The 10,818-nt window shown below is 46.7% G+C and overlaps 1 pseudogene; it reads left to right on the top strand.

Moving 5' to 3' along the window:
• Positions 1-5,945: 5,945 nt before the first annotated feature.
• Positions 5,946-7,011, top strand: LOC144827668 (uncharacterized; annotated as a pseudogene).
• The last annotated feature ends 3,807 nt before the right edge of the window (positions 7,012-10,818 follow it).

Here is a 10,818-nt window from a genome sequence, read left to right as displayed (position 1 = left end):
AGATAGTGGCAATACAAGACACTAACGCCCGAACTCTTACTAAACTTGACAAACGCCAGATCCCCTTGGTAGCTAAAGCGTGGACACTGCTGGGACTCCCACTCACGCAAGGCACAGAGATAAAAATATCTACACTACATCTGACGCAACTGTGCCTCCCAGTGCAGACTCACGCACCCCTCATTGACAATAGTCAACTCATACGTGAAGTATCACAGAGTTCCACTTCATTGGCAGAGACACCACGCAAGCCCTTGCAAGCGTCACGAGTGTCCCTGCCAGCGCCACATACTATTGAAGAATCCTCAATAGAAGTAAGTCATTCAGTGGAGAGTTTAGTGAGTTGCAGAACTATTGACCTCACCGTCCCGCCCTTAGTGACCTCATCGTCCCTGAGCACAAGTTGCCAGGAAAGACAGGGAAACACACACGTTTCTCGTACCTCATCAGACTGCGAATTCCAAACATTGCTCCTACAGGGACTGTCCATTCCTGACTTGCCCCTGGCCTGTGAGCAACACGCCCAAGAGCTGCACGTGGAGCTGGGGCAACAGCCTTCACCCAGCATTACTGAGCACCTGCAGAGATACCCCTTCACAACACATTGCCCCCTACTGTGGGCATATTTACAAAACCGCATGGTGAGCAGTGAGCACAGTTGTCAGGCTTCACCGCCACCACTTACCCGCCCCCCAAGATAACTCCTGGATATGAACAGACAGCCCGTGCAAAACAATACATTTGAAGTCACAATCCATTTGGAGAACGGGAGCGTTACTACCATTACTGAGGATCCTTCAGTATCCTCAGCCCAAGTTCCACCACTGGTGGGTACAGTTATATTAGCACTAATATCTACTCTGGGAATAGACACAACAGATTTACAGAAGGTGACTCTGACTTTAGCCCCCAGTGGAGGTACACCTTTTTTCCCTTTACACACCCTACGCTAAATAACAATGGCAACGCCCCTGGAACACGTGATAAATAACTTTACAGAGCAAGGAAAGCGCATCAGGAAACACTGTAATGAATTGCATGAACTCACACGAAATGCGCCACATTCTTGGCCCAGAGAAGGGACTTTTGATAAAATAGCGTTAGAACATGCGAGAACTTTCTTGGAAGGTAAATACTCTGGTAATAAACTCAAAAAGCGTAAGGACACCCTCGCCATGTGGGCTGTCTTTAAGGAAAATGACACAAGTGCCCAAACGCCTGAAGCACCCACAGCCCAAGCACCCACAGCTCAAACACCCGAAACACCTACAGCTCCCCCACCAGCCTACTCTGAATCTCGAATTTATCCCGAACTGGTTCTTAAAACAGACCTAGAACAAACAACAAATGATAGGGCAGCCGTAGGCCATGAAGATATCTCTGTCCCAGACCGTGATATCCTCTCCCCAGACATTGCAGACAGTACACAAGACAATAGACCAGACAGTGCACAAACTCACCAACTCCTGAGAGCCCAAAGCCCAGTGGTCCAGGGTTCCACATCTGGAATACCAGGTCAGATTGACGCGCTATTTACAATAAAGATGACTCCTGCGCCTAGTGCCCCAGGCCCCCAGTCAGAAGAGGATCGTGAGAATGACAGGGTCTCAGGCGGTTCACAGCACAGCTCTCACGTGCCTCTCCCCAGGCCTCACGGCCCAGCACCAATACCTGTCACTAGGGAACTCAACACCTCCGGAGCTGGGGCCAGACAATATGGCCCGTTTCTGTCCCCCATCCGGCAACAATTCGATGCACAACAACACTATGAGGAGTGGCGACCCCTTAACCCTGGTCCCAACAGAAAGGAGGAACACCAGATACAGTTCTATGAAGAAAACAGGGAGGGCGAACAACGCCTCTCTGAAGCAATCACTAATAGAGACATCATTAGGTGGAGGACAGAACAAGACTTATACCACAGAACAGGTAGAGCAGTTGAGGGTGTGCCACTTGCACACTGCTCAAGAAACACCACTGACAATACAGTAACTGATCAGCGGCGGCCATTGCAGAAAGGTAGAGGAGAGGACAGAATGACTGAACTAATGGGTGGGGTAGGCCAGCTTAGGGAAAAGCAACAACAACAACTGACACTCCATGAATTGACTGGTGGTACAAACGAGGTAAGGTCACACAAGGGAGGGATCTTAACAATAAGGCCACAGCAGGGGCCATGGATACAATTAGATTGTGAAGCCCAACCACAGAGCGACACAGCAGCTAATCAAACACAAGCCCCTCCACCATTCCCTAACTACAACCCCCAGAGATCGCTGCCACAGACACCGGTACGCCAGACATCACCACCAGTAGCCACACCACGTAGAATAGTAGCACCAGGGATAGAAAGAGACAATTTAGAACTGGCTGAAGTACTTGAGCGAGCAGAAAGGAGGTACAGGCAGAGAAGGACAGAAGTAGAACATCTCGCAGTTCTAGGTAACCATGGGAGACCTGACGACAACCCAGAGGAATATGACGTGATAGGTAAAGCACGCCTGCGCACCACCAGATCTGGAGCACTGTACAACATGGCCATTAGTAGGCCAGGACAGCTGTCATCCAAAGATCTGACACCATATGAGATAGTGGTGCTAGGAGAAGGGAGTAACTATTATGCTGACAAATTCTCAGATGACTTGGCAGAATGGACAGAAAATAAAGCCCCCCAAATGATGGTGTGGCCTCGAGAAGGGTCTTTCCACCCTGAGGACATGGCAACAGCTGAAGACTGTATCTTGAGGGGGGAGGGGGATGAAGACTGGGATTACAACTACATGCGCAGAGGCTTGAGAATATGGCAGAAATATGCACGCAGGTATGACAGCACAAGGCCTACAGGGGTGCTGCGCCAGCTGCCACTGCTATATAAAAATATCAAGGACCGTCCCATCTACACCCCTTGGTCCCTTATGGACAAGGATAATTTAAAGAAGCAACTTCCACCCCTCACAGAGGGTGCTGGGAAGTGGATACAAGCCTTTGAGAAAAACACTGCAGGGGTGCCATTGGCTGCTGGAGATGTGAAAAGTCTGCTCGTTTCCCTGATAGGAGAAGATGCAGAGGAAATGTTCACACGTATTGACCACAGGCTTTCCATCACAAACTTAGAATTGGATGGTAACCCTTTTAATACAATAAGGTCTGCCCTGTGGAGAGAGCTGCGTAGAAAATTTCCTGATGTCCCAGACATCGGGTCCCTAATGTCCCAGACAATGCAAAGCAATGAAGATCCTGCACAATACATTACTAGAATGAAGGAAAAATGGCAACAGGAATTAGGAGAGAAATGGGATGTGACAGGAGGTAACTGTAGGTTCTTCTACCATACAATTAAAAAGGGACTGCCAACTGCTGTGCAAGATAAGTTAGATGGAATAGTAGCAATGGAATGCAAACCATGGGCAGAAATACAACACCATATCATTCACTACTGTAAAAAGGAGCAAGAGCAGGAGAAGAAGAGGCAGGTGGCCATTGAAAATGCTGCAGCTAAATTAGTGCAACAGAAATTAAAGAAAAGGGAGGCTGTGGACACAATAATGGTAGCCACACCAGTGGGTCAAATGACTACTGTCACCCAAATTCCACAGACTACCCAGAGTGCATTACAAGGAAACACGCAGGCAGCAGCACAGCAGACACAGGCACAACACCCCAAAAGCAATGAGAGGCAACAGCAGTATTATGATAACAGACAAACAAGGTCATCAAATACTGGAATGCGAGGAAGAGGTAGAGGGATGGGCAACTATAGACCCACACAGCAGCCAGGACCTCCACTGTGTTACTACTGTCAGCGACCAGGACACATGATAAGGGAATGCCGCACTAAAATGTATGCTGAAGAAATAGCAAGCAGAGGGCAACCACAGCAAGTTCAGGTACCAGTGCAATACGTTCAGCAGCAGACACAGCCACTGCAGCCCAATGTAGTGTACACCTACCCGTCTGCAGGGCAGCAACAGCCAATGTTGCAGCAAGTACAAGTACAGACACCAGTCCAACAGACACAGCCACAACTGGTTCAACAACAGGTGCCTATGTACCAAATGGTGCCACAGACACAGGTTCTTGTACCTCAGGGAGCCACAGTACTGCAGCCCGCCAATCCGGTTCTGCAGGGTACCATTCAGCAACATCAGGCTGGAAGATATACCAGCTAGGAAAGCCCACAGAAGACCCTAGTGTGTCCCTTGTTATCGTGCCTCACAGACATCAGAAAGGACCCAGTTGTGTATGTCACGATCAACAACAAAACGTATAGTTTTTTGATTGACACAGGTGCAACATTTTCCTGTATAACAGAGGGAGCACTGCCTATTTCCAATCAAAGCGTAGACACACAGGGTTTCTCTGGGGCAATTACAAGGGTCCCTTTCACCAAGCCAGTACCAATGAAAATAGGAGGCAAAAGCATCCAGCAGTGACTGCTTTATTCGACACAGTCCCCCGTAAATTTATTGGGCCGCGATCTTATGGCCAAATTAAACATGACAATTCAATTTGATGAAAAAGGCACAATGACTTGCTCCATTCCTGGCACATCACTGACAAGAATGATGGCTGTCACCGTGGACTCTTCTATGAGAGACCAAATAAGAGCTCGCCCAGTGGATGAACTAGCATTCTCCACAGTTGTGCAAATGGTCATTGCCAATTCACCAGAAATGGCAGGGCGCACTGTACAGCTACCCAAAGAATTTCTTTTCCGTCCTCAGTCACAGAATATGCCAACACCAGACAAAAATATGATCCTAGGAATACAATGTTTTAACATAACACCGACATATGGAGTCTTTATAGCAGGAGATGACTTTGGCCACTCATGGGCCTGTGTCATTTTTATTGAGCCTGGACATCAGGTGAGAAACATTACAGATCAAGAACTATTCGGTGATAGTGAAGACATTGTATATCAGAATCCAGTCCCCGTGTCAGTGACAGTTGAAATCAGAACACCAACACAACCCACAGTAATTGATACTGCACGTGACTCGGACCTAGCTCAGGTGCCCGACATCCTTTGGACTACAGGTCCCAATGATGTGGGGCTCATTCAATCGGCAGAACCATTCAAAGTGACACTGAAACCTGGCGCCATTCTTCCCAGAATGCGCCAATACCCTTTGTCCAAAGAAGCTGAAGAAGGAATAGCCCCTACGATTCAGGCATTACTGGATCAAGGTGTGATATATCCTTGTATCTCACCTTGCAACACCTGTCTGTTTCCTGTGAGAAAACAACAAACAAATCAATGGAGGCTGGTTCATGATCTTCGCTCGATTAACAGCATAGTGATACCAGAGTTTCCCATCGTCCCTGACCCTTCAGTGATCCTTACAAACATCCCACAAAATGCAAAATACTTTTCCGTCATTGACCTGAAAAATGCTTTTTTCAGTGTCCCACTGCATCCTGAAAGCCAGTTTCTGTTCGCATTTGTATTCAGAAATAGGCAATTTTGCTACAAAAGGCTCCCTCAGGGCTATTGTGAGTCCCCCAGTGTGTTTAACAGAGTTGTCAAGGATGACTTATCAAATTTCCAATGTGACAGCACTTTGCTGCAATATGTCGATGACATACTCCTCTGTAGTGCAACAGAGCAAGAGTGCAGAAAAGATACAATTGCTCTGCTTACAACACTAGCACATAGAGGATACAAAGTAGACAAGCAAAAACTACAATACTGTCAGGAAGAAGTACAGTATTTAGGTCAGCTGATCTCAGCCTCAGGAAGAAGAGTTACGCCAGGAAGAGTAGAAGCAATAAGGAATACTCCGGAACCACAGACAGTTAAAGACATGCAAAAGTTCCTAGGACTAGTGAACTATGTCAGGCAGTGGGTCTTTGATTATTCTACTATAACAGCACCACTCCTGAAAGCTGTCAAAACAGCTAAGGACAGGCATAACAAGATTGACTGGACACCTGAAATGACATCAGCCTTTGTAAAATTAAAAGATGAGATTACAAATGCACCAGTGTTGGGATCTCCAGATTATACAAAGGAATTCTATCTGTTCACGCACTGTAATGGACAGGTCATGACAGCAGTCCTCACCCAGAAATACCCCTTGGGTCCCAAACCAATTGCATACTTCAGTGGCATGTTGGACTCAGTGATGAAAGGCCACTATCCTTGTGAACAGGCTCTTTCAACAGCAGCATTTGCCGTTGAGAAAAGCACCCCCATAGTCATGGGCTCCCCTCTGACGTTGTACACTGAGCATGCTGTTTTTGCAATAATACAGAAAGCTAAAACAACTCTTACCACACAAAGAGTGTCAGGATACGAAGTCATACTGTCATTACCATCGTTGAAGGTTGTAAAATGCCACACTGTAAACCCAGCCACGTTCTTTGCCCATCCAATTGCGACAGCTGATGATGACACTCATGATTGTGCCACATACTGCCCAGATGAGTCAGGTACAGCAAAGGAGGACCCATTACCAGACAGTATAATTTACTTTGTTGATGGTTCTTCCACTATTGATCAAGAGACAGGGATAAGACACACTGGAGCAGCTGTAGTCAGAGCGCAACAGAATAACTCCTCAGATTCTCTGGACATTGTACAGCAGATTACATTGCCACCCCATTACTCAGCCCAGGCAGCAGAGTTGGTTGCATTAATAGCAGCGCTGAAGCATGGAGCTGATGAGAGGATTACTGTGTATTCTGATTCAGCATATGTCACCACAACAACGCATTCCAGCATATTGAGATGGAAAAGGCGCGGGTTTCTTAAAACGGATGGCACGCCTGTAATGCATAAACAGTTACTTGAAGAACTAATTGATTCTCTGACACTGCCAGCAGAGGTAGCAGTAGTGAAATGTGCAGCGCACACGAACGGCCAAGATTTTGTTTCCAGAGGAAATGCAATGGCTGATTGGGCTGCTAAAGCAGCAGCTAAAGGCCAGAGTTGTACACAGTCACTATCCCCGACACAGACTGACTGCACCCCCATTTTGCTTGCCAAAGATGCACACCCAATAGCGCAGGAAGATACACAAGAAGCAGCTGAGGACACAAGTGAGTCACCACTCCCAGATACACCTGATTCAACACTTCCATATACAATTGATGACACACAGCAATTTGACATCATTGCACAGTTGCACCTTAGAGAGATACAAGAAAGTGCCCAAGCTGAAGAAAAAGAGTTGTGGAAGAAGAGGGGAGTACAACAGGATGCCTCAGATTTCATTTACAGACAGACAATGACAGGGAAGCCTGTCATGCCACAGGCTCTTTTGCAAGTAGCACTTACCCAGCTGCACCTTCCTACACATGTCCCTCGTGATATCATGTCCTCTAACCTGCAGGCAGAATGGTTCATCCCCAATGCACATGAACAGATACAACTCTTTGTTCATCAGTGCCTTATCTGTCAGCAGTATTCACCCAACCCAGCTATGAAAACAGTTGCTTCAACAATACCAAGGCCTAAGGGTCCCTTTAGGGAACTCCACATTGACTATGTGGACATGCTTGACAGATGTCACAACTACCGATACCTCATCGTGGTAGTATGTCCCTTCTCACGATGGATTGAGGCTGGACCATGTGTCCATTGTGACGCTAAGGCCGCAGCTACCTTCCTACTTCGTGAGGTCATATGTCGCTGGGGATTGCCAGAATCCATCCGCAGTGACAATGGCGGGCATTTTTCAAACTCCATCTTTGAGATAATAGCCACTATGTTAGGAATAAAACATAAACTTACTTCAGCCTATCACCCACAAAGCAATGGTATCTGTGAGCGCCTCAACGGATTGCTCAAAGCCAAGATCAGCAAGATAAGCGCCACAATTGGGAAAAAATGGCTCTATTGCCTCCCAATTGCTTTGTTTGCACTCAGGAACAGCCCCAGCTCTGATCATCACCTCACACCTCACCAGCTTGTCACTGGCAGATCAATGAATACAGTTGTTCCTTCCACCAGACCTAAAGTAGACAATGAAACGTCTTCTGAGATTGTGAAAGCTGAATTATTTGATTACTTGTGTGCCCTAACCCGTGCTGCTAGATTTCTTTCTATTCAGACATCCAAGACCAAGAGAAAGGACAGCACCAGCAAGGACGGCACAATTTCCAATGAACTTTTGCCCATCCGCCCTGGAACGCAAATATTCATAAAGAAGCAAGTGCGGAAGTGGAGAGACCCTAAGTACGAGGGACCTTACCTGGTCATTGACTCTTCACCCACTGCGGTCCGAATTGCCGAACGTAAAGCATGGGTTCATCTGAACCATGTGAGGATTCACCCGGCACCATCAGAGACTTGAACATTTATCGAAAGGAGGGCGTTCCATTTCCCATGACAATCCAGGATAAAGACTATGGAGAACGTATGAGAGCCTACGGGATAAGAAACAGCAACAGACCAACATCTCCCTCCAGGATCTCTATTAAAAAGATATGTATTATTGTATTGTTATTCTTTGTTATGTTCGTTGCTTCAATGGCTATATTTCATTGGCTTGCTTTACAAGCAGAGAGAGAAAAGGCTATATTAAGCAAAATTAGGCCTACCATCTTAGTAGAAAACAACATGCCCGAAACGAGTCCTGGTAACATACTAGATGAGGAATACACCAGCAATGGCTACACCACCCCTGTACCCGCGACACCTTCCACACCCTCTGTAGACCACACCGAGTGGGACAGGGTACTTGATATCACTGTGAATGCCCCTGGGAAAGGTGTCCCTAGACGTTTCCGTCAGCATAAAAGGAGTGTCAGGTATAAAATGGGTCGCAATAAAACACCAAGGAGATACACCCCTCTCACACAACGTAAGGAGAAAGACACAGAACAAGTCTCAAACTGGGTCAGTGATCTCCAGGACACAGTTGTGTACACATTCGAACAACACTCTATGCCTGATTTTTCCTCCCAGCGCCCTGGCGTGTCAGTACAGAATGATGGTACCCATAACGCATTGTTAGATAATATGTGGTACAGAGACATGAGGGAGGTGGGGAGGAAAGCCACGAATGATTCCTGCTTTGTGTGCTCATACATTCCACATGCTGTAGGTGCAGACAAATTGCTCATTCCCAAAGAGATTCCACCGTCCACTGCCAAATGTCTCCTACACCTGTTCCTTTGTCGCATACATGGTCAGATACAGCTCCAGTCAGCACAAATTAATACGGCATATGTAAACGCCTCAGAGTGGGATAACAAGTATGTTACATTCACTGTCGTTTCTGATCCAGTAGAATTTGAAAGGAGAATGGAAGTTTACCATGAAATGGGAGTACCTGCTAATATGATGCAGGTCTGGGAGTATCAGTTTAAAAAGCTAGGATACTTCACCTTCCCAACACCCCCATCGAAATGCCACACGCCCGAATATCAACGGACTAACCATACCCATGACACATGCCCTTGTCAGTGGAGACCCGTTCTGCGCCTGTGGGCCAATATATATTTTAACAACAGATGGAATGGGCCACATGAATTAATATGCAAGGCAGCCTCCTTAGGTAGCCCGGTTGTAGGTCAGGAACATAAGCATTATACCAATGTGACTATTGGGAGGGAATGTGCTGAGATATGGGCACAAGAAACTAGAAGATACACTCTCAATGAAGGTACAAAGTACAAACCTAAAAGAGCATACAAACTTAAGTCTCCTCTCCTTTGCTTCCTAGGTACCGGAACAGTGCCTGTGGGCCGAAACACAAACTGCAGTCACACAGTGTTTAATTTTGACCTCCAGCACGGTACTTCTAGTCTCATGGACATCTATTGGGCATGCGGCGAGCACATCTATCTGCAGCTGCCCCCCCACTGGCAAGGACTATGTTCCATTGTAACAATGCATGAACTACATCTTGTTGTCCCTGCAGCGAACATTTCCCGCATCCACACACACCCAATGGCAGATGATGTTACCCTGCTTCATCGTGGGAAAAGAGAAATAGTGAAATACTTCTCTGATGGCCCTTTTCACAAAATACCTCAGGATTACAGACTCTTCAACGATGCAGAACTTTTCTTTGGGGGAGTTATCCCCATGTTCCAGACTAAAGCCAATGCTCGCTGGCTGCAAGTGACCAGATATGAACTAATGCAACTCATCAATAACACCCGGGATGGGTTCAACGCCGTGAAAGAAGAACTTCGACCCCTACGACTTATGGTTCTAGAGCACAGATATGTTCTAGACCAGTTAACAGCGATGAATGGTGGTGTGTGTGCAAAGGTGGGAAAATCCTGCTGTACCTTCATTTTAGCGAACGATGCTGACAACGGAACACTCACGAAGGCCATCGAGGATTTGGACAACCTGGGGAAAGAGATGCATGAGGAAGGAGGTGCTGACGCAGATCTTGTAAATGGCTGGTTCGATCTGAACTGGATGCCTTCATGGCTGTCTGCAGTGCTTAAATTTTTAATGCCAATTTTCTGTGTGCTGTTGTTGTTGTGTTTTGGAACACAGATGCTGATATACTGTGTAAAGAGATTTAGTTCTCAAATGATAGGGATGAATTATGTAGGCTCAGGGTCATATACTGGAATACGTAGGGATAAGGGAGATAATGGAGAGACGACAATGATGAGTATAGTGGAATTGACCATTCCTGACTCCCGCCCATTGCCAGACATTCCTGTGAATAGTCAGTATCAGGCCCAGGTGCATAGAGTCCCACCACATTCATCACAGGGAGACTTGATGCGTCCCTATGAGACAATGTGTGATAATTTAGGGAAAACAGATGCAGATTCAGGAAAAGTGCAGGACAAAGATTCAGAGGAACAGCCTCTTTGTGACTCGCCCTGGCCACTTCCCCC

Source organism: Lissotriton helveticus, chromosome 4_1 (assembly GCF_964261635.1).
Source record: "Lissotriton helveticus chromosome 4_1, aLisHel1.1, whole genome shotgun sequence".
Taxonomy (NCBI): Eukaryota; Metazoa; Chordata; class Amphibia; order Caudata; family Salamandridae; genus Lissotriton; species Lissotriton helveticus.
Note: the sequence above shows the minus strand (reverse complement) of the source record. Positions and strands in the feature narration are given on the sequence as shown.